The sequence below is a fragment of the Chionomys nivalis genome, chromosome 4 (genome assembly GCF_950005125.1).
Source record: "Chionomys nivalis chromosome 4, mChiNiv1.1, whole genome shotgun sequence".
Taxonomy (NCBI): Eukaryota; Metazoa; Chordata; class Mammalia; order Rodentia; family Cricetidae; genus Chionomys; species Chionomys nivalis.
This window is the reverse complement of record NC_080089.1, coordinates 106,381,296-106,405,843: the sequence shown is the minus strand read 5'-3', so window position 1 is coordinate 106,405,843 and position 24,548 is coordinate 106,381,296. Positions and strand designations below refer to the sequence as shown.

Below are 24,548 nucleotides of genomic sequence, written 5' to 3'. Positions count from 1 at the left end.
GGTTGTTAGATGTCGGGCATCACAGGACACTGGGTCATAAACAACAGAGCTGTGGAAGGTCCTGCAGCTCTAAACACTCAGTCACGCTTGCCAGTCTAGCCAGACAAGCCTTTGTTCATATTAGGGGTTTTTTGTTTTTGCAGATGCTAAGGATCAAACCCAGCAAACAAAGACTCAGCAAATGCTCTACTACTGAGCCGCACACATCCCAGTTCCCCAGAGGCAGCTGCTCTGTCAAACAGGTGCTCTGAACATCCTCTTCTGTGCACAGGCCAGACTGAGAGAATCCTTAGGGAAACCTTGATAAAGAAATGCACAACCCCCAAACACATTCCTGAACAAACAATGATTACTAATAAAGACTGTTCAGTATGATCTGTCCTCAACAACAAAAACACCAGAAAGCTTCAGACCTTGAATAGCAGTCACCACACAACACTTACTCAAAGGCAGCAGTGTTAGGTTGCAGCTCTGTTCTTGGTCCCACAGTTGTTCCTTAGGAGCCGAGGGCAGATGAATCCTACTGTTACCGCCTGCTGCCAGCTGTCTCCTTTTAAAAGTAACAGCAGCCCATTGGGACTCACTGGCTCCTACAAGGTCCACAGGCCTGGTTATCAGTCAAAGTGCACCGCCTTGAGTCAGGTCATACCAGCTGGGCCTCACTGCCTGGACACTGGCCTCTGAATGAATGGAGAAAGAACTGGCTATTACTGGTGACGTTTATTCACCCCACAGAGGTTTGTTCCCAAGATCCCCAGGCTGTTTTGGCCCCAGTCCTTTCTGAAGACTGGCTCGTCAACTTTTTTTTCCAATCTGTGTCATCCTTTAACCTTCCCATAAATCCTTTTTCTTGTCCTAGCTTAGTTTAAGTTAATTTCTGTTATTTGCTGCCAATCTTAAACCAATAAAAAAAAATAGGAAGTTACTATAGAAGCTAAAGGATCTAGGATTCTCTTCTTGGTATAGTTCTCTAGTGGGATTCAAGTTTAAATTCACTTCTGTTCATGCTGCTGTGTCCTTGGTCTGTGCTATTGGGAACTTGCTCAGACATGTGTCCTGGCTTGAATAAGCTCACTGACGACAACCCAGGCTGTAAAGAGGGCGCCTCAAGTGTCAAGACCAGAAATCAGAAAGGAGTCATATCGTAACAAATTCACAAATCAAAGGAATAATCACCACTCCTTCTACCTTCCTAGAAGTATTGGACTTAAGGTGCCCAGGCACTTCTCCAGTCTAGGAGCCTCTGAGGGTACAAGGCAGTCTCGGCAGGTCTGTTTACTGGGGAGTGAACAGAGGCAGCTGCTGAATGCTGTTGATACAGGTGCAAAAGGGCTCACAACAGCTCCACTAGTCAAGTGCTCACCCTCAGAAGACAGATCAATGAAGCTTCCAACAGTGGGGCTCATACAGAGACCCATTGCCCGACATCCTCTACATTCCCTCCTGCCCCCAAGACAGAGCAACACAAGGAAGTACACCTGCCAGAGACACACTAGCAAGAGGGTCCCTGGAGACAGACCACCTTAACTGGCTGTCCAAATCTCTTCCCTTAAATGTTTTCCAAGGCCAAATCCTCCAGGAAATTCTATTTCTAATCCTTATCTCCTTCCCTGGCCTCTCTTGTACACAGATCTTGTACACAGGACAGGGACCCTCTCTGCAGTCCAGCTTTCTTACACTTAGAGTAACATGAGGTGAACACTAAAGCTAACACTCATTCCATTCTGCAGCTTTCACTGACATCAGCTACACTAACTGTTCATCTGCAAAGCATCTGGAAAACAAATCCAGTTATAAGTATACCTGAACCGACGGGAAGAGGAGACACTGCACATCTCTGCTACACAGTGCAAACTCTAACGCAAAGCTGTTCAAAAGCGAAATTTACCCAACCTGAACCAATAACCTGTTTTTCCTACATTGCCCCAGAGTTGCAGGTTGCTTCAGATCAAAATCTACAGCCCTTCTCCCTGTATTTAAAGAGACAGTCTTGTCCTGGAGGCCCAACTAGACTTATTACATAAAAAATATACGCAAAAAAAAAAAAAATCTGGGCATGGAGACACAAGCCTTTAATTCCAGCACTCAGGAAGCAATGGCAGATAGATCTCTTGAGTTCGAGGCCAGCCTGGTCTCCAGAGTGAGTTCCAGGACAGCCAGAGTTTCACAGAGAAACCATGTTTTGAAAAACAAAACAACAACAACAACAACAAAAAAAAAAACACAAGCAATTCTGCCCCTGCTTTTTGGGAAGACCATCTACATAAGCAAAAACAAAGGAGCCTGTTATCAGAAGCCCAAATTAGAGTTTCACATGTAAAGAAAAACACTGCTGGCACAGGAGAACTGCCCAGGAGGCCTAGGAGAGGACGAGCCCAGACCAAGTTGCACCAAGGAGCTCATAGGATAAAAAGCAGCAAGGAAAGGAACAAGTGTGTGAGCAGAGGAGAGAGACTGAATAGCAGTATAGTTTAAGTGCCCGTGACCTTAACTCATCTCAAACGAGACTGCAGATACAGAAGTTTGGGGGGAAAGCATACGCGCAGTCTAACATATTGAGCAGTTCATTTGCTATCCTCTTCTAGAATGTCTCATTTCTTTTGAGCACTTTCTGGAATAAATGCCTAGAAGAATGCTAATGATGTGAGATTGCCCTCTATATGCTAGGAATATGTTTCATTACCATCGGTTATAAAGAAGCTGTTTCAGCCTGTGGCTTAGCAGAGTAAAGCCAGGTGGGAAACTCAGAGATACAGAAAGTAGGCAGAGTCAGACACCAGCAGCTGCCAGAGGAGAAAGATGCCGCCGGAACCTTACTGGTAAACCACTAACCTCATGGTAAAATACAAAATAATAGGAATGAGTTAATTTGAGATACAAGAGTTAGTTAATAAGAAGCCTGAGCTAATAGGCCAAGCAATATTTTTTTTTTAATTTTATTGATTTTTATTGCACTCTACATTTTTCTTGGCTCCCCTCTCTGCTCCCCTCCACTTCAACCCTCTCCCATGGTCTCCATTCTCCCAAACTGACTCAGGAGATCTTGTCTTTTTCCACTTCCTATGTAGATTAGATCTATGTATGTCTCTCTTAGGGTCCTCATTGCTGTCTAGGTTCTCTGGGATTGTGATTTGTAGGCTGGTTTTCTTTGCTTTATGTTTTTGAGCAATGTTTTAATTAATACAGTTTCTGTGTGATTATTTCAGGTCTAAACAACCAGAAAACAAACAAGCAGCCTCTGCCTACATGCTGGGATGTATAGCATAAGATTTCTGAGAAACTGCTAAACAGGGATTAGGGCTGTTAGCTCTGTGGTAGAGTACTTGCCTCCTACACATGATGCTACAGGTTCTATCACCAGTACTGCCAAAAGGGGAAACATAAACCGGATATGGAAGCATACAACTGTAACTCAAAGCACTTGAGAAGTGGAGGCAGCAGGATCAGGAATCTAAGACTAGCCTTGGCTACATAACAAGATCAAGATCAAGACCTCGTCTTAACCCCCAGGCCAAAAAATAAAAAGAAATTGGCAAAATATTGCCATATTACAATAATAGATTCACAAATCATTTTAGGTAACACTGACCAATTTTTCATGCATTAATTCACCACCAGTATGTCTTCTGTCTTCTAGGAGATGTCTCATTTTCTTTTTCTTTTTTTCTGATTTTTTTTTCAAGATAGGGTTTCTCTATAGCTTTGGAGCCTGTCCTGGAACTTGCTCTGTAGACCAGACTGGCCTCAAACTCACAGAGATCCACCTGTCTCTGCGTTCCAAGTGCTAGGATTAAAGGCGTGTGCCACCACCACCTGGCTTTTTCTATTTTTGGGGGGTGTGGGGGGGTAAAGACTTATTTTTAATCATGCATAAAGAAAAAAATATTTTAGCTATTCTAGCTTGTTTGCCTCTAAACATTAATGTGTTCTGGAATAATCTTATCTACAGTCTACATCCATGAAAACATTTCCATCACTTTTTTCCAAGACAGGGCCTCCCTAGGAATCCCAGACTGACCTTGGATTCTCCACCTTCCTGCCTCATGCTGTGACTACAGGCCTCATGCCACTGTGCTTGGCTCACAAGATTTTTAAAAACTTTATTTTTTTTTATTTTTATTTTTCAACCAAGGTTTCTCTGTGTAGCCCTGGCTGTCCTAGAACTCACATTGTAGACTAGGCTGGCCTCAAACTCAGAGATCCGCTTGCCTCTGCCTCCCATACTGAGTGCTGAGATTAAAGGTGCACACCACCATGCCTGGCCCATTTTAGTGTTTTGAGACAGGGTCTCTCTATAAAGCCCTGGTTGTGCTCAAACTCAAAGTTCTGTTGGCCTCTGCCCTCCCACTCCCAATGGGATTAAAGGCTTGTGTCCCACACCCAGTTTTCAAATTTAAATTTCTGATTTTCTGTGTATTCCAAGAGTATTCACTAGTGGCTGGAGCAACGTCTCAGTGGTTAAGAGCAATGGCTGCTCTTCCAGAGGACCTGGGTTCAATTCCCAGCACCCACATGGCAGCTCACAACTGTCTGTAACTCCAAGATCTGACAACCTCACACAGACATACATGCAGGCAAAACACCAAAGAAATAAAAATAAAGTATTTTAAAAAATCTTTGATCCTGCTGAGGTCCAAAAGTTGTGTGTGTGTGTGTGTGTGTGTGTGTGTGTGTGAGAGAGAGAGAGAGAGAGAGAGAGAGAGAGAGAGAGAGAGAGAGAGAGAGAGAGGAGAGAGGGAGAGAGGGAGAGAGGGAGAGAGGGAGAGAGGGAGAGAGGGAGAGAGGGAGAGAGGGGGAGAGAGAGAGAGAGAGAGAGAGAGAGAGAGAGAGAGAGTACAAAAAAAGAAACCAGGGGAGATGCCTGCCTCTGTAGTTGCAATGTCTTAAGACCTACTTAAGAAAAGCATGTCCTCCGGATACAGAAGCAGGAGGATTGGGAGTTCAAGTTCCAGCCCAGCTACATAGCAGAATTCCAGCTTAGCCTGGGCTATACAGTGAAACCCTCTTTCCAAAAGATTAAAACAAAACAAGAAAGTATGACAAGCCAAGTACAAGTGGATCATGCCTGTAATCCCAGCACTCAGAGGTAGAGGCAGGAGGATTTCAAGTTCAAGGCCTAACTAATCATGGAGTTCAAAGCTAGTCAGAGCTATCCAGGGGACAAGGGCAACAGTATCAATAGTATAGCACTCTATGGGCCCTTGATTTGAACCCGAGCACGAGAGGGGGAAAGGGAGAGGGAGACAGAGACGGAGTGAGAGGGAGACAGACGGAGAGGGAGAGAGAGAGAGAACACACATGTCAAGCCAGGTGGACCAGTCCATGACTTTAATCGTAGTGCTCTGGTGGCCAAGGAAGGGAGAGTTCCCTGAGTCCACAGCTACCTTTGGCTACAGAGGAGACTGTCTCAAAAAGAAAAAACCAAACCAAAACAAAACAAAAAAACTATTTCTAATAATTTAGACCAAGACGAAAAAGAGATGTACAGGTTTAGTTATGAGAATATTCTCTACAATGTTGAAAGGATATACAGTTTAATCATTAAAAATAAGGTTGATTGGCCTGTCATGGTGGCTCAACCTTTAATTGAGCACTTGAGAGGCAGATGTAAGTGAATCTTTCTGAGTTCAAGACCAGTGTGGTCTACATAGCAAGTACCAGATCAGTCAGGAATAAGTGAGTGAGTTTAAAGACAAGATATAACCAGTCTGTCAAAATCATGTTTTAAAGTGTCCAATCTAAATGAAAATTACCACACTTTTCAACAAAGTGCCAGTTAGAAAATACTTTAGGCTTTTTTTGCCTTAGGGTACAAATAAACTCAAAATGTTGCTTAGTCTGTGCAAGGAAAGCCCTGAACCTAGTTCACAGCACAAAAATAAATAACTTTGCGGGGCTGGAGAGATGGCTCAGCGGTCAAGAGCACTGGCTGCTCTTGCAGAAGTCCTGAGTTCAATTACCAGCACCCACATGGTGTCTCACAGCCATCTATAACTGTAGTCCTATCGGATCTGATGCCCTCTTCTGGCATGCAGATGTACATGCAGACAAAACACTCATGTACGTAAAATACATAAGTAAATAAATCTTTGAAAAATGTTTTTAAAGTTTAAAAATTTAGACTTTATGAGATTTCTTACACTGTCCCAGGAAAACAGGCAATATGTAACCGAATGAACACGACTCCACTCTGATAAAACCTTAAGATAAAAACAATGAGCTAGATTTAGCTCACAGGCTGCATTGCCAGTCCTTAAACCAGATGACGGACACCTCAAGATTTGTCAGATGACAGACTCACTTTTTTCTTTGTGGTTTTTTTTTTTTTTCTTTTCAAGACAGGGTTTCTCTCTGTGCAGCCCTGGCTGTCCTAGAACTCACTCTATAGACCAGGCTGGACTTAAACTCTGCTTGCCTCTGCCTCCTGAGTGCTGGCATCAGTGAGTGCCACCATTGCCTGGCTTCAGACTCTCTTTTTTTTTTTCCAAACTTTTCTTCTTCTCTTATACATTACACCCTACTGCAGTTTCCCTCCCTCAACTCCTCTCACTCCTCCCACTCCCTCCCCTCCTTCCAGATCAACTCCTCCTGTTTCCCTTATTTAAATTTTTTTTTAAAAAAAGCTGGGTGTTGGTGGCGCATGCCTTTAATCCCAGCACTCAGGAGGCAGAGGCAGGCAGATCTCTGTGAGTTTGAGGCACACCTGGTCTACAAGAGCTAGTTCCAGGACAGTTAGAACTGTAACACAGAGAAACTCTGTCTTTTTTTTTTTTTAAATATTTATTTATTTATTATGTATACAATATTCTGTCTGTGTGCATGTCTGCAGGCCAGAAGAGGGCACCAGACCTCTTTACAGATGGTTGTGAGCCACCATGTGGTTGCCGGGAATTGAACTCAGGACCTTTGGAAGAGCAGGCAATGCTCTTAACCACTGAGCCATCTCTCCAGCCCGAAACTCTGTCTTAAAAAAAAAACAAAAGAGGTCTCCCAGGGATAGCCACAGAACACGGCCTAACAGGACACAATAAGACTGGGCACAAAAGACAGGTGGTGGTGGCGCACACCTTTAATCCCAGCACTCGGGAGGCAGAGGCAGGCGGATCTCTGGGAGTTTTTTAGTACAGCCTGGTCTACAAGAGCTAATTCCAAGACAGGCTCCAAAACTACAGAGAAACCCTGTCTCGAAAAACAAAAACAAAACAAAAAAGACTGGGCACAAATGCTCATATCACGGCTATACATGGCAACACAGGAGGCAAAAGGTCAGAGACACTCCCACTTACATTGTTGGGAGTCCCACAAGAACACCAAGCTACACAACCATAAGGTATGCGCAGAGGAGCTAGTTCAGACCTATGCAGGGGCCATGTCTATCACATCAGTTCTGTGAGTCCCTATGATTCCTGCTTAGTTGATTCTGTGGTCTGTGTTCTCAAGGTATCAACCCCTCTGGCTCCTATAATCCTTCCTGCCCTTCTGTGGGATTCTCTGGCTCTGCCTACTATTTAGCTGTGAGTCTCTGCATCTGTTCCCACTTGTTACTTGATGATGATGCCCCTCTGTCGATAATCAGGCTAGGGACCTATTGTTGAGTACAGGAGAATATTATTAGGGATCATTCCATTGACTTTCATGTTTGGTTCTATCCTGGGTCTCTAGGCTTTCCTGCTCTGGTTCCTGGCCATTCAGGTGGTGTCAGGTATGGGCTCCCTCCCATGGTGTGGGCCATAAGTAAGGCCGTCATGGGTTGGCCACTCTCACAGCTTTGCCCCACCCAGAGTCTTGAAGGCACGACAAACTGTAGGTCAAAGGTTTTGTGGTCAGACTCTCTCTTTATACATTTTTTAATTAAAGTTCTCTCTCTCTCTCTCTCCTCTCTCTCTCTCTCTCTCTCTCTCTCTCTCTGTATAGACATACACTTTTTTGGGGAGGTTTTCGAGACAGTCTTTCTCTGAAGCTTTGGTACCTGTCCTGGAACTTGTTCTGTAGACCAGGCTGGCCTTGAACTCACAGAAATCCACATATCTCTGCCTTCCAAGTGCTGGGATTAAAGGCATGCACCACCACCACCCAGCTTTTAAATATATTTTTAAATTAACAAAAAAATAAAATTATATTGCTCCTTTCCCTCTCCTCCCTTCAAGCAAAGAGGCTCAGCAGGTAAAATTCCTTGTCACCAAGCCTGACAACCCAGGTTCAATCCCCAGAACCCACAGCATAGGAGAGAATTTATTCCCATACGTTATCTTCTGACTTACATACAAATACACACACACACAAACACCATATACATAATTTGTTTAAAAAAAGAACTTTCTTTTTAAAGCTAAAAGCTGTTAGGCATGGTGGCTCACTCCTATAATCCCAGCCCTCAAGAGACTGATATAGGGAATGAAATGCTGGGAGTTATGGTCAGCCTGAAATACACAATGAGTTTTAAACACACACAGAAACCTAAAGTCATAAATTGCCAAATTAAAAGCTCAGTCCTGCCTGGTGGTGGCGGCATACACCTTTAATACCAGCACTTGGAGACGTGGGTGGGCAGAACTCTGAGTTTGAGGCCAGCCCAGTAAACAGAGCTAGTTCCAAGACAGTCAGAGACTGGAGAGATGGTTCAGAGGTTAAGAGCACTGACTGTTCTTACAGAGGTCCTGAGTTCAATTCCCAGCAACTACATGGTGGCTCACAACCATCTATAATGAGATCTGATGCCAGCACTATATACATAACAAACAAACAAACAAAAAACAACAACCAAACGAACAACACCCAAGACAGTCAGATCTACACAGAGAAACCCTATCTCAAAAAAACAAAAAACTACTAAAAATTTTTAAGAAGTTCAGTCCCAGATGAAGAATACTTCCCCCTTGTTGGTCAGAGGAAGGGTAGGTGCCAGGCTATTGTATTGCTCTTGGCTGCTTATCAGAACTTGATGTAAACCCTTCTCTAGAAGTCACCATATTGTGGTCACCAGACATGGAGAAATCAAGCTGGTACTGACCTAGGCATTTCCTCCCTGGTAGGCTGCTGGGGTTGGGGGTCATCAACAACAGCTATGAGCCCTGTGAGCTGCAATAATAATAGTGACCTAGCAAGACACGTCTTGGATGCAAACTGAACGAGAATTGTGGCAGTAGCCAACCACCTTCTGGTTGAATTTAAGGCCTCAGGGAAGAAACTCATGCCTGATATTATAAATCCAGTCAAGAACCTGTAGCCGGGAACTGCCCTAGGGGAGAACCTACTAGTGTTACTTTGCTAAACGAATACAGCGTCAAATTACCTTTAAGCATCTGCATCCCGCAGGTTAGTACGACTCTCAGTCCTCATCAGAGCAGCTTCTTTTACAGTGAGTAGTGGTTAATATAGAGACTCACAGCTGGTCAGGTGCTCAGCAATAAACAGAACACCTGCCTCACATACCCTTCTCTCCCACACCCCCAGGCTCAGGGAACATCTCAGAAATAGGAGCAGAAAAAAGACAGAAGTCAAGTAGGACTAAGGTGACATGACAGGACCACTGGACTCAGGAACTTACAACAGCTATGGCTGACTGCACAAGATCAAGCCAACCAACATTCCAATATGGACGTGGGAGGGGCACATGAGCCCCCACCCATCTGAGGATCTACTGAGTATAGCTGTTGGCTGTTAAGGGAAGAAGAGTTAGTTTTCTTTGGGGGTCTGACCTCTGGTAGGTTGACCACGCGCCAATGGATAGCCCCGGTCAATACATATATGAGCAGCACTAGTCAAATTCAGTGAGTTACTAAAAAGAACGAAAAAAGATACAAAGTTGAGAGAGGCCATGGGGAGATTACTGGAAGAGTTGAATGGGTAGTAGTGAATATGATCATGATTTATTGTATACGTGTATGAAATTCTCAAAGAATAAATATTAATATGTTTAGAAAAAAACAAACAGTGTTACTGTGAAGTGGTGGAACCTTTGAGAGAGCCCAAAGGAGAGTCTTCCAGACCCTGGGGGACCTGGCCTCTCTGCTTTCATCTGCTTCCTGGACTACAGCAAACAGGTGCCCTCTTCCACTCACTTCCACTATGATGTACTTCCTCTCTGCAGGCCCCAAAGCAACTCAACTGTCGAGTGGGATCTGCAAAATAGGGGGTAGTAGTGGCTGGTGACTGTAACCCCAGTACTCAAAGAGGCTGAACCAGAAGAAAAAGAGGATAAACACTTGGTTCTTCATAAAACATGCTACTTAAGGTATTTTGTTATAGGGACAGAGAGCTCACTAGCACGTTTATCAGAAGAAAATGTAATTAGGACCCAAGAGATGGCCAAGGAGATGTAAGAGCTTGCTGTACGAGCATGGTGACCTGAGTTTCACCCTGGGACTCCTGCTGGAAGGAGGTCAACTATGAAAGGTTGTCCTCTGACTTCCACATGCACACCTATATATAAACAAACACCTCAAATAAAATAAAAATTTAAAAAGGAGAGAGCCAGGCAGGGGTGGCACAGGCCTTTAATCCCAGCATTTGGGAAGCAGATGGAGCAGAATCTCTTGATTTGAGGGCAGCCTGGTCACATAGTGAGTTGTAGGACAACCAGGACTACATAGAGAAAAAAATGTAGAAAAAAAATTGGAGACAGCCCAGCGGTGGTGGCGCACGCCTTTAATCCCAGCACTCGGGAGGCAGAGGCAGGCGGATCTCTGTGAGTTTGAAACCAGCCTGGTCTACAAGAGCTAGTTCCAGGACAGGCTCCAAAACCACACAGAAACCCTGTCTCGAAAAAACAAAAAAAAGAAATTGGAGACAAACAGATATGAGTCTCTGCCTACACTGCACCCAGCTCCCTCAGAGAGCCCTGGTCTGGGCAGTGTCCTCATGCTCACCACTCCTTGTACTACAGGAATTTACTGCTGTAGAATTCTCAGCTAGGGGCTGGAGAGATGGCTCAGCGGTTAAGAGCACTGACTGCTCTTCCAGAGGACTGGGGTTCAATTCCCAGCACTCACATGGCAGCTCACAACTGTCTGAAAATCCAGTTCCAGGGAATCTGACACCTTCACACTAATGCACATAAAATTAAAAATTAAAAAAGTAATTCTCAGCTGTTTTACTCTTTAAAAAAACTCTATGTATTGGTACATAGAGAAAGCTGGCCACCAATCATCATGTTACTCAAACTGTTCCTCAGTTTATCACTGTAAATGAGCTAATTCACTTTGGACAAATCATGGGTTTTACCAACACATTTGATGCATCATTTGGATCCCTTATTTGAATTTCACTCTCCTCTCTTCCTCATAGACTACATGCACACTGTCTAGTCTCATTCCTCACCCTGTTTGCATAGCCCGCAAGACAGAAATTGAGTAGTTTTTTCAACCTCTCCTTCCCCTCCTCCAAGCCCCAACAACTCAGCTGAGCTGTTCATCTTGCTACCTTTCTTGTCTTCTTCTGATCTGCTTCTCTCAGTGGTCAAAAAGTCTAAGATTGTATCTTAACCACTGGTCAGATCCCTTCCACACTTAGAACAAAATCCAGATGTCTGTCCCTGTCTGCGAGAGATCTGCACAGCCCATCCTGTCCTCCCCAACTTCGCCTCATATCACCTCCTTAATCCTGTCCTCTTCCAATCCAGGTGCTGGCCTCATTCCCATCAAGGCCCTGGCACACCCTGTTCTCTCTGCTGTCTTCTCTTTATAGGCCAGCTCTTTTACATCTATCAGGTCTCAGGTCATTATACAAAAACAGCTCACCTGACTGTATGTTCCCCAGTGGTTCCTCCACTGTTCTCACAGTTTATTCTTTCAGAGCATTGAGAACTCTGTAATCATGAGTAGTCTGTGCCCTGACAAGACTATACACAAATTCTTTGTCCATGGTTGTACACCAGTGCCTAGAACAGTTCTTGGTACAATAAAAACTTAGAGTCCTAAGTAGTGCACACCCATAATACCAGCATTTTGAGGTAGAAAGAAAACCAGAAGTTTAAGGCCCAAATTCAAAGCCAGTCTCAGTTACATGCTGAGTTCAAAGTCAGCCTGGGCGATATGGAAACCTGTCTAAAAAAACAAAAAACAAAAAAATAAAAAACACCAAGCTGGACAGTGGAGGAATACACCTTTAATCCCAGAATTTGGGAGGTAGAGGCAGGTGGATCTCTGTGAGTACCAAGCCAACCTGGCCTACACAGCAAGTTCCAGGACAGTCAAGGCTGCATGGAGAAACCCTGTCTAAAAAACAAAAACAAAAATAAAAATAAAAATAAAAACAAACACTCCCCCCTCCAAACAAAACAAAAACAGGGGACAGGGTGATGAAGACCTATAATCCCAGTTGTTGTGGAATACTGCTCTTATATACTGCAAAGATTTGTCACTCATATTGGTTTAATAAAACACTGACTGGCCAGAAGCCAGGCAGGAAGTACAAGCAGGGCAACCAGACTAGGAGAAATCTGGGAAGAAGAAAAGCAGAGAGTAGGTCACCAGCCAGATGCAGAGAAAGCAAGATGAGAATGCCTTACTGAGAAAAAGTACCAAGCCATATGGCTAAACATAAATTAAAATTATGGGTTAATTTAAATTGTAAGAGGTAGTAAGTAATAAGCCTGAACAACAGGTCAAACAGGTCAAAATATAATTATAATTAATATAAGTCTGGGACTGAATGGCTGTGGGACTGGGAGGGATAGAACTTCCCTCTACACCCAGCACCTGGGAGGTGGAAGCAGGAGGATCAGGAGTTCAAGGTCAGTCTCAGGGTTACATGAGACAGTGTCTCAAACGAAACAAAGCCTCAAAAACTTTCTGGACAAGTATAAGTAAATGAGCAAATCAACCAAATCAATCAATAATGAAATTGATTATCAAAAAACTGGTTACTACAAATCTACCTGTTGTGAGATATTTGATACACTGTAAAAAAATTAATTTTAAAAAGCTAGTTTGAAACAAGCCTAAGCTATCAGTCTATCAGCTGAGCTTTCATAATTAATAATAAGTCTGTGTCATGATTTGGGAGCTGGCTGAAGGAACAGAAAAACCTGCCTACATATGGTGCCCAATGGTCACATATTTCCACTTAAGACTTGAGAAAACTTAAAAAAAAAAGTTCCAAACACACAAAAATGGAGCCAAACCTGGGTTACTAATTTCACAGTCTTTCATGCAGGCAGTAATTTAGAGACACATCTCCCAGCCCCAGCCAGTGGGCTTGAGTCACCAGCTCACCATAAGCTAAGCTTCACTGCTGTGAATATTAGTTCAAGATGTGTTACATTTGTTTACGTTGTGGAATATTTGTTTAATGATGCAAAGATGTATTGCACTCTTTTGCTTTGCATTTGTTTAACTCTGTAAAGCTGTGTTACTTTGCCTGCCTAAAACACCTGATTAGTCTAATAAAGAACTGAATAGCCAATTGCTAGACAGGAGAGAGAAATAGGTGGAGCTGGCAGGTAGAAAGAATAAATAGAAGCAAGAAATAGAGGAGTGAAAAAAGGAGGGGATGTCAGGGGCCAGTCACCCAGCTACTCAGCCAGCCATGGAGTAGGAAGAAAAGAAAGGTATATAGTACAGAGAAAGGAAAAGCCCAGAGGCAAAAAGTAGACAGGATAATTTAAGAAAAGCTGGTTAGAAACAAGCCAAGATAGGGCCAAGCAGTCATAAGTTAAGAATAAATCTCTAATTTTCTTGGGAGGTGGTGGCAAGCCCCCAAAGAGCAAAGAGTAAAACAACAGCACTGGGCTGCAGTTTAAGATTTTCAGCAGGGCGGTGGTGGCGCACGCCTTTAATCCCAGCACTCAGGAGGCAGAGGCAGGCGGATCTCTGTGAGTTCGAGGTCAGCCTGGTCTACGAGAGCTAGTTCCAGGACAGGCTCCAAAGCCAGGAGAAACCCTGTCTCGAAAAACAAACAAACAAACTCATGCAGGCAGAAAAGGTTACAGATACTCACAGATACTCAGTAATGTAGGTTCAGACAGGGAAAACTCTAGACAGGTTACAGTGTATTCAACAATGTGTGTACACTTAAGAAAAAAAAGAAAAAGGACATAGACAGTGATAAAAATAAATAGTTTTAAAATAATAGAGTAAAGTCTTTAAAGAAAGTAATAAAAAAAAAGAATATGCCAGGTAGAGATGGGAAATACACAGGGAGTCTGGATCCTGTATGTTACTGTGCTGTCTTTGAATTGTTTGCTGATAAACAAACAAGAGTTGCTGAGAGACACTGGATTATGGAAACTGCTAATTAAACCAACCTATAAATTTTAAAAAGGTCTTAACTTCCAAATGGAAGTCAAAAAATACATTGCATCGGAGAAGAGGTTATGCTTCTGTTTCCATGGAAAATAAAAGGCTGTGGATTCATTCAAGGTTAAAGAGATCAGGTTTGAATTGAGGAGATCCCTTGAAAATCCTGGCTGCAGACATAAAGAAATAAACCTAGAAAAACTACAAGGCAGGTGACATATATATTACCTGCTCAAACAGAAAACGAAAAGCCATCTTTGGCTGGCTTGTGTACAACACACAGTCTATACTTGTATTATTGCAGATACGTATGTTACCTATAAAAGTTTGTGTGTTTTCAGAGCAAGGGGACCAGATACCAATGAAAACTGGTGGCCCAGTGATCCAGCCTCTCAACCACTAGTCTCAAATATTTTACACTGGTATGGATTTTTGTATATTGACATGAATTTAGGGTTATTTTTGTTATACTGTGTATGTTTCTACTCATTTGACATACTGTACCTATGCAGTTCATTTAAAAATGTACTGCAAAGTTTCAGCCCTTGAAAGCTATTTAGGATAATAAAGAAATACAAGTTAGTAGTCATCTATAATAATCAAATTTGTAGTTAGAATAGGGATGTTTTCAAGGTTAAACAGATATATTTAGATAAATGGTCTTCAAACATTTCAAAGACCTATAGGATATGGCATTTAAGATGTTTAATAACAAAGCTTTTCATGACAATGAGACACATCTGTTCCTGGCAGCATCAATTTACTTCAGAAAGAAAGAAAAAAGAATGACACTGAAGAACCTCCATATGGAGCTTGCTTTCCATGTGGCAAAGCTAGCCATTTGAGTAAGAAACTGCTCTTGCCTTGACTGAAGACAGTATGCTGTACAAACCATACAAGCAGGATACAAAAAAAAGATGTTGGATTTTGCCAATATTAAGTAAGACAGTCCTTCAAAATTTCTGCTTCATTGAAGTGTCTGCCAGATATTCTAGGCCTGTAGGCCGAAGACTGGATGCTCCAACACTGCAAAGGAATTTGGGGTTATTGTCCAAGTAGCCAGATGTCTGTCATTTCTATATTTTTGGAAGTTGTTTGCAATGTACTTTGTTTATTCAGGTAATGTTATATTCTTCTGAGGTCTTTGATGGAGTTGAAGACTGGATAGTTAAAGTTTTTTTTTTTTTTTTTTTTTTTTTTTTTTTGGTTTTTCGAGACAGGGTTTCTCTGTGGTTTTGGAGCCTGTCCTGCAACTAGCTCTGTAGACCAGGCTGGTCTCGAACTCACAGAGATCCGCCTGCCTCTGCCTCCCGAGTGCTGGGATTAAAGGCGTGCGCCACCACCGCCGGGCTGGATAGTTAAAGTTTTATTTTTTTCTTTGTTTTGATAGAAGGTAAATTAGGTACAAAACTTTGGGCTCACCAAGATAGAATAAATATTGGGGTGTTTTCTTTGAAATTGCCAAATACGAATGGACTAGACATTTAAATATAATTCTTACTTGATAATTGTTCTCATTGTATATAGTTTTACTATGTCTGAGTTAAAATGCTTTCCTTGTTATTTAGACAAAAAGGAGAAAACGTGAGATATTTGGTTACACTTTGTAAAGATATGTCACTATGGATTAGTTTAATAAAAAGCTGTCCTGCAAATAGCTAGGTGGGATTTTCAGGGCAGAGAGGATGTTGGGAAGAAGAGCGGAGTCACCAGGAGACGCAGAGGCAGCATGACATGTAGGAGATGAGGTTAATAAGCCATGAAGTACTCTTAACTGCTGAGCAATCCCTCCAAGCCCAAAAAATCCATTCTGAAAGGTAAAAACTGGTACAGAAAAGTGCCAAATATCAAATCCTATATATTCATGCCTGGCAACCAGGATGTGTGGTAGTGTGATGCGGCTCTAAAGAACAGCCTGCTTTTACCATCTTGCTGGCTCAGCCCATATGACTTCTCTCTCTCAGGCTGGCTCTTTTCCCTGCCCATGACTTTCCTTGGGAGATGGTTCAGGTTCTTGGCATCTCCAACTTCCGTAGTTTCCACTGCATTTCTAGCTCCACTCACTGCTGTATCCACTGCACTCCCACAGGCTACCCATGGACATCTTGACCCTGATATACATTCCTTGGTCTTTCAAACTTTCTTGTGTGTGTGTGTGTGTGTCTTTTGGTTTTCCCTGTGTTGCTTTGTTTTGTTTGGGGGTTTTAAGTTTGCTTGCTTGCTTAAAACAAGGTTTCTCTTGTTAGCCCTGGCTGTCCTGAACTCGCTCTGTAGACCAGGCTTCCACTCAAACTCAGAATCTGCCTGCCTCTGCCTCCTGAATGCTGGGATTAAAAGCCAACAGGCCTGGTTCAGGCTTTTCTTTAAAATTTAGGTTGGCGCTGACACAATGATTCAGTGGACAAAGCCTCTTGCTGCCAAATGACCTGAGTTTAGTCCCTAGGATCCACATGGTGACAGGAGAGAGCTGACTCCCACAAACTGTCCTTTGACTTCCATGGCACAAACACACTAAATAAATTAATTGAAGGAAAAATAAAATTTTTTAATATTTATTTATTTATTATGTATACAATATTCTGTCTGTGTGTTTGCTGCAGGCCAGAAGAGGGCATCAGACCCCATTACAGATGGTTGTGAGCCACCATGTGGTTGCTGGGAATTGAACTCAGGACCTTTGGAAGAGGAGGCAATGCTCTTAACCTCTGAGCCATCTCTCCAGTCCAGGAAAAAAAGATTTTAGGTGAAGTCTCCACAAGCTCCATAATCTTATATTCTGCATTCCTTTAAAACCGCCTGGGGGCTGGAGAGATGGCTCAGAGGGTAAGAGCACTGGCTGCTCTTCCAGAGGTCCCGAGTTCAATTCCCAGCAACCACATGGTGGCTCACAACCATCTGTAATGAGACCTGGTGCCTTCCTTGCCAGCAGTACATTGTATGCTTAATCTTTAAAAAAAATAAAATTAAATTAAATTAAACTGCCTTACCTGGGTAGTCCCATGTGAGGCTGCCAACTCAAACACTAGCTAGAGTCCCTTGAACCATGGCTGCAGTGGTCTCTGAGTGTCAGCATAACTGAGCCCAGGTAAGACTCCTCTAGGAGATCCTGTGCAGTAGGGCATCCAAACGCTCTCTTCTCAAAGTAGTCTCTCAAATGAGCTAAAACCTTTACTGGCTTGAAGCAGGATGCTAGGGGTAGAATCTGGCCAATTTCTGAGATGCTCTCAATGTGCCTTTCCTATTGCCTTGGTGTAAAGTATTATACTAGCTTCTTTAATAGTCCTAATTGCTTTCGCAGCCAAGCTTTCCTGCTCTTTCTCTGGGTATGTTGCAAGTTTTCCAAATCCTCGAGCAGTGCTTTATCTGCCCATATGCCTCTATAAACCATGTCAGCTGAATGCTGTAATGCTTGAAAGTCCCTCACCAGATAAATTAATTCTATCACTTTAAAAAAAATTAATATTTTTCTCTGACAATTTCATATATGGATATAATATATTCTGGTTACTATAATCCGTACACTCTCTTCTCCTCCACCAACCTCACCTCCCCCTTCTCCTCCACCATCAACCTCACCTCCCCCTTCTCCTCCACCATCAACCTCACCTCCCCCTTCTCCTCCACCATCAACCTCACCTCCCCCTTCTCCTCCACCATCAACCTCACCTCCCCCTTCTCCTTCACCATCAACCTCACCTCCCACTTCTCCTTCACCATCAACCTCACCTCCCCCTTCTCCTCCACCATCAACCTCATCTCTCCTTTTCCACCACCATCAACCTCACCTTCCCTCACCTTTTTTTTCTGAGATGGGGTTTCATATAGCCCCAAACTTCCTATGAGGATAACCTTGACTTTCTGATTCTCCTGTCTCCACCTCCCGACTCCTGGAATGACAGGCATTTGCCACCATATTCCATTTATGTAGTATTAGGGATCAAATCTAGGACTTTGTGCATGCTAGGCAAGCATTCTACAAGCTGAGTTACATCCCCCAACCCAATCCATCATCCTTAACTTAGCCTCACACAAAATCTCAGACCCAGACAAAACACAGATAATTTTTCTTCCTTCTTCTGGTGCTCAGGGTGGAACGGTCCTAGACCACTAAGTCAATTCCCAGTCCTCTGTTTACTTTTTAAAGAATCTTAGATTGTCTCAGTATGTTACCTAGGCAGGCAATGAACTTGTCATCCTCCTGCCTCAATCTACTTAGGAGATGGGATTATAAACCTGCACCAGGCCTGATCAAAATGTAGATTGTTTTCCTGCTCCCACATCCTCGTCTGCGCTCCTAGCTGAATCACCTAAATTCTTTTTTTTTGTTTGTTTGTTTGTTTTTGTTTTTTCGAGACAGGGTTTCTCTGTGGTTTTGGAGCCTGTCCTGGAACTAGCTCTTGTAGACCAGGTTGGTCTCGAACTCACAGAGATCCGCCTGCCTCTGCCTCCCAAGTGCTGGGATTAAAGGCGTGCGCCACCACCGCCCGGCTATCACCTAAATTCTGTAAACATCACTGCAAGGCTTCCCTAGCCCCACAGCTCTAAACTATTTTGTTTTTGAGACAGTCTCTCTACACAGCCCCAGCTGTCCTAGAACTCACTATGTAGACCAGGCTGGCCTCAAACTCAGAGATCTACCTGCCTCTAGGACCAAAGATGCGCGCCACCATTCCCAGCTCTCCAAACTCTGTACAGTTCCTGTATACCAGTTCCCAAGGCTTCAAAACCAGAAGGTGTGGTAGTCACAGTAACAACCTCATTTCTCCGGGACCAATTTTCCCCTTAGACATTGTTGCTGCGATGAAATACTGACATGAATAACTTAAAAGGATGATTTATTTTGGATCAGGTTCAGAGGCTCCAGTCTGGTATGGCAGAGAAAGAATGGTGGGACAATGTAGCTTCATCACGGTGACCAGGAAGCAGAGAGAGAGAAAAAATGTCTGCAGTAGCAGGCTTTCTCCTTTGCCTCCTTTTATTCAGTTTGGGTCCTGTCTATTCAATGGAGCTGCATAAACAGGGTGGCCCCAAATTAATCCTCTCTGGAGATAAGGCTCACAGAACAAACAGGTGTCTCACTAATCTAGGTGCCTGTCTCATTCCAATCAAATTGGCAAACAAAATTAACCCATGCCTAGTTATATAACTGAAAAGGAAAGATGAAATTAACTTTTGCAGATATTACTATATCTCTAGAAAAGCCATGAAAATCTTTTACCGTTACTAAAAGAACCACATAAATCAGTGATGTATTCCTACAGACATGTATGAAATCCATGCCAGGGTAACGAAGCTTGCCACCAGCCCGATGACCTGAGCTGGTGTCCAGGACTCACTGGGCAGAAAGAGATAAACGGTCCTCTGCCCTGCACACAGCAATGGTAGCTCATGTGAGTGCACACACACAAGAACAACCAGAAAAGTTTCAAAAGATAGCAATGGCTTAACGTCTATCATGAATAAGCAGAAAAGGTAAATAATTCAAAATACTAACACAGCAAAACAAAAAGATCTGAGAAATACTTAAAGATCTTTCAAAATCCAAGGAACACAAATAACTTGAACAAAGAGAAAAGTCATCACCTGTTCTCTCTCAGTAAGGATGGGTATCAGAAAAACATCACATACTGGGTGTGGTGGTACACACCTTGAGTCCCAGTTCAGCAAATTGATGAGCTGGATGGAGGCCAGCCTGGTGTATGCTGAGTTCCAGGCCAGCCAGCACTGCATAGTGAAACACTATCTCGAAATCATTCTTCGTACATTAATCTAAAAATGCAGCACAGGCCTAATAAAAACACATAGGACTTAGCCTGGCAGTGGTGGTGCATACCCACAGGAGTCGGAAGGAAGGTGCATCTCTGAGTTCAAGGCCAGTCTGGTAAACAGAGTGAGTTCCAGGCCAGCCAGAGCTACAGAGGGAAACCATGTCTCAAAAAACAACAACAACAAAAAAAAAAAAAAAAAAAACAAGAAAAACCATAAGGACTTATTTTTTTAAACATTTTTTAAGATTCACTCAATTTGGGGCTAGAGAGATGGCTCAGTGGTTAAGAGGACTGGCTGCTCTTCCACAAGTCGTGAGTTCGATTCCCAGCAACCACATGGTGGGTCACAACCATCTGTAATGAGATCTTGCGCTCTCTCTAGCATACATGGAGGCAGAATGTTGTATTCATAATAAATAAATCTTAAAAAAAAAAGATTCACTCAATTTTATGTGAGTGTTTTGTCTGCATGTAGGTATGTACAACGACATTTACCAAATATCACACCAAATAATAAAGTAGTGAAAAGTGGCACTAACTCATGAATACTCAGCTTACTGTAACATAACAAGAACTCCACCAACAGACCCACAAGTACATATGGCAAAGTATACCACATATAGAACATGATAAAAAGGGCAAGAGAGATGGCTCAGCGGTTAAGAGGCTGCTCTTCCAGAAGACCAGGGTTCAATTCCCAGCACCCACATGGCAGCTCACAAATGTCTGTAACTCCAGTTCTACAGGATCTGACACCCTTACACAGTCATGCATGCAGGCAAAACACCAAAGCACATAAAAATAAATAAATCTTTAAAAAAAACACAGTTAAAATTAAAAAACAATGAAGGAAGCTTTCCTGTAGGGGCAGCAGCCTCCTTCTGGCTTCTGTGACTGTGCTCAGAGATGAACAGCTCTGTGTTCATCTGGATAGCCTCAGCACCCTTTACTGACTGCAATCCCTCGAGGAAGGAGGTCATGGCTGAATTACCCTGTGTTCCCTGCGTGCACCTGGTGCCTCACGTGGACCAGGGTGGAAAGTCATTGCAGCTAGGTCCACTGAGTTAAACTAGTCCACCAGTGCAAACAATTCAGCATAATGGGAAAGAAAGCTGTCTTTTTGCTTAAGCTGTTTTGCAAAGTAGTAATGCCTAGGGAAGAAAACTTAGCTTCTCTAATTATCAAAATTAAATTAGCCAAATGCTAGAGGAATTTTCAGCAGACCAAGCTAACTGTATTAAAAACAGAAAGGAATTTCCTTTTATTTCAGTTACTGAATGAAAGTGGATTTCAGAGACCCGAGGCACAAGCACTTAAAAGGACGCAGTCTGACGTTGATGGGATGGCACAGCAACCCCTCCAGTAAGGAAGAACTAATTGTGATGGTTGTCATAGCCATATACATGACCTTCACAATCAAGTATCAATAAATAGTCTATTTTTACACATTTGTGACCGAGTCATGACTTACTAGTAAAACGACTGAACTGATTCATCACTGCTAATATGAGGAAAGAAAACATTTTAATTTCATTTTTAAGATGTTTACTTAAATATATATGTGTATCTGCATATGTATATGAAGACAGGCACTCAGTGCCCAGGGAGCAAAGGAGTAGGCAGGGTGTCCAATGCCCTAAAAAGGAGTTGAGGGTAGTTGTAAAATGTCTGATTCGGACGCTGAGAACCGAACCCGGGTCCTCTACAGGAGCAGCAAGGACTCTTTAACACTGAACCATTTCTCCAGCTCCCAAAGAATCTATTTTGTTTGGGGTTTGCTTTTGCTTTTTTTGTTTGCTTGCTTGTGTCTTTGTTTTACGAGACAGGGTTTCTCTGCAGAACAGTCTTGGCTGTCCAGGAACTAGCGTTGACCTTGAACTCACAAAGCTCTGCTTGCCTGAGTGCTAGCGTTAAAGGCCTGTGCCACCAACGTGGCTAAAAAATCTATTCTTAAAGCTAGAAAAATCACCAAGCCCAGCCCTTACGTGCCAAGACAAAACCCTTGACCCAGGAAGCTGTTCTCAGCCTCAGCAGGTGCTGGCAAAAGCAAGGCCAGGACCACACTCCTGCTGCTAGCCATGTACCAGCACAATCAGGTCACACCAGCTAGCTAGTGTGACAATCAGGACACACTCTTGCCTGATTTCCTGCTGGTACTGTGTTCTGATGAAGACTCTAGACAGCGTATATAACCCAACCAAAAACATCTAGGAGAGAATCTTTGTCATTAGCACTTCCAGACTCCCTACTATAAATGCTATCTGGAAGACAGTTCTGCTCTGACCACAACGAATACAAAGAGACAAAGAGCTGTCCGTGAGTGGAGAGTGACACAGAAGGCCCCAAAGAGGCGGCTCACCTGGGGTCCTTTTTCTAGGGACCAGAGTCTCGGAGCCCTCAAAGCTCTCAACACAACAGCTGCAGAGTAGAGTGGCTCCTTCCATTAACATCTGCCAGAGCCGACTCTCCATCCCTGCTACTCTTTCTTGCCCATCTGCCCCCATGTTTCCATCCTACTCCTTCTGTATTCTTTTCATTTTTCATGTGTGTAATATTCATGTGTGTACACATGCTCTTGTACGTGTGTATTACACGTGTGAATGGGTGTGCATGTGAAAGTCTGTAGTTGCTAACCATAATCAATTTTCTACTTCATTGAGTCAGGGTCCCTTAATCAAACCCAACCCGGCCATTCTTCCTGGCCTTGTCTTGGTCTTCCCAAGCTGGAACTACAGTCAGTGGCCATCTTAACTGCTGAGCTTTATCTCCACTCCCCTTCTATACACTAGGAACAGAGTGCTGTGCTGTTGGGCTAACTATGAAGACACAACTCAAAATGCAAATGCAGCTATAATTTGTTACTTTCTAGTGGCCATTTCCCCAGCACAGAAACATCACCTGGCTTGTGACTCTACTTTTAAGATTCACTTTTATTGCTTATGTGTATGTTGGTGTCTCAGGGTGTCTATGTGAGGGTGTCATGTGGGTGTGGGGGGGAAGTGCCTGCAGAGGTCAGAAGAGGACATTGGATCCCTTGAAGTTGCAATTATATCAGTTTGTAAGGTCCTACAATGTAGAATTGAATTTCAAATTCTAGTTCTCATGATAGAGGAATAAGAACTTTTTTTTCTGGTCTTTTGTTTATTTGTTCTGTTTTGTTTTTTGCTTTTGTGAAACAGGATTTCCCCGTGTAACAGCCCTCACTGTTCTGGAATTCTGTAGACCAGACTGGCCTCGAAATCACAGGGATCTGCCTGCCTCTGTCTCCGAGTGCTGGGATTAAAGGAATGTGTTATCACCAGTCCAACCGCAATAAGCACTCTTAACTGATATCTCTCCAGCCTGTGAATTTACTTTTTGTTTGTTTTTAATCTTTTTTTTCAAGACATAGTTTATCTGAGTAGTCCTGACTGTCCTGAAACTCTGGAACCAGATTGGCCTCAAATTTGGAGATCTACCTGCCTTTGCCTACCAAATGCTGGGATTAAAGATGTGTGCCACGCTGGGCGGTGGTGGCACAAGCCTTTAATCCCAGCACTCAGGAGGCAGACAGGCAGATCTTTGTGAGTTAGAAGCCAGTCAGCCTGGTCTACAGAGTAAGTTCCAGGCCAGGCCTCCAAAGCTACAAAGAAACCTGTCTCAAAAAAAAAAAAAAAAAAAAAAAAAGTATGTGTGCCACTATCACCTGGTGAATTTGTTTTTAAGTAATATTAATGGGACTACAGAAATACATACACTCAGGTACAAACACATAAAATAATAAATAAATCTTTGGAGTTTTTTAAATTAGATTATTTTATGTGTATGAGTATTTTGTTTGAATGTCTATGCATTCATCATAAGCATGCCTGACGCCCTTAGAAATCAGAAAACTCGGGGGCTGGAGAAATGGCTCAGAGTGCTGGGAATTGAACCTGTGTCCTCTGCAAGAACAAGTGATCTTGGGGCTGGAAAGATGGCTCAGTGGTTAAGAGCATTGCCTGCTCTTCCAAAGGTCCTGAGTTCAATTCCCAGCAACCACATGGTGGCTCACAGCCATCTGTAATGAGGTCTGGTGCCCTCTTCTGGCCTGCAGGCATACACACACTGTATACATAATAAGAAAGAAAGAAAGAAAGAAAGAAAGAAAGAAAGAAAGAAAGAAAGAAAGAAAGAAAGAAAGAAAGAAAGAACGAACAAGTGATCTTAACCATTGATCTATTTCTCCAGCCCAATAAATAAAATAGTAAGAAGAATGAGAGAGGAAGATACCTGACATCAACCTAAGGCCGCCACAATCACAGCACAAGAACACATACATATACCACACACAAGCCCACACGTACACATAAATCAAACACATAATAAAAATAAAAATTTGTCTCAGCCAAGTGGTGCTAGCACACACCTTTAATCCCAGCACTTGAGAGGCAGAAGCAGGTAGATCTCTGAGTTCGAGGCCAGCCTGGTCTGCACAGTAAGTTCCAAGACAGGCAAGGGTATACAGAGAAACCTGCCTTGAAAAACAAAAGCAAAAAATATTTGTTTCTGATACCCAACTAGG

General features: G+C 43.0%; 1 protein-coding gene across 3 annotated transcripts in view; it reads right to left on the bottom strand.

Moving 5' to 3' along the window:
• Scap (SREBF chaperone) overlaps positions 1 to 24,548 on the bottom strand; it is a 65,844-nt gene that overhangs the window by 33,730 nt on the left and 7,566 nt on the right. For 2 of the 3 annotated variants that reach the window (XM_057766441.1, XM_057766442.1), the window contains exon 2: positions 444 to 680. The exons of the other annotated variant lie outside the window; for it this stretch is intronic. The gene's annotated coding sequence lies outside the window, so the exon portion shown is untranslated. The remainder of the gene's footprint in view (positions 1 to 443; positions 681 to 24,548) is intronic. 3 annotated transcript variants of the gene reach the window in all.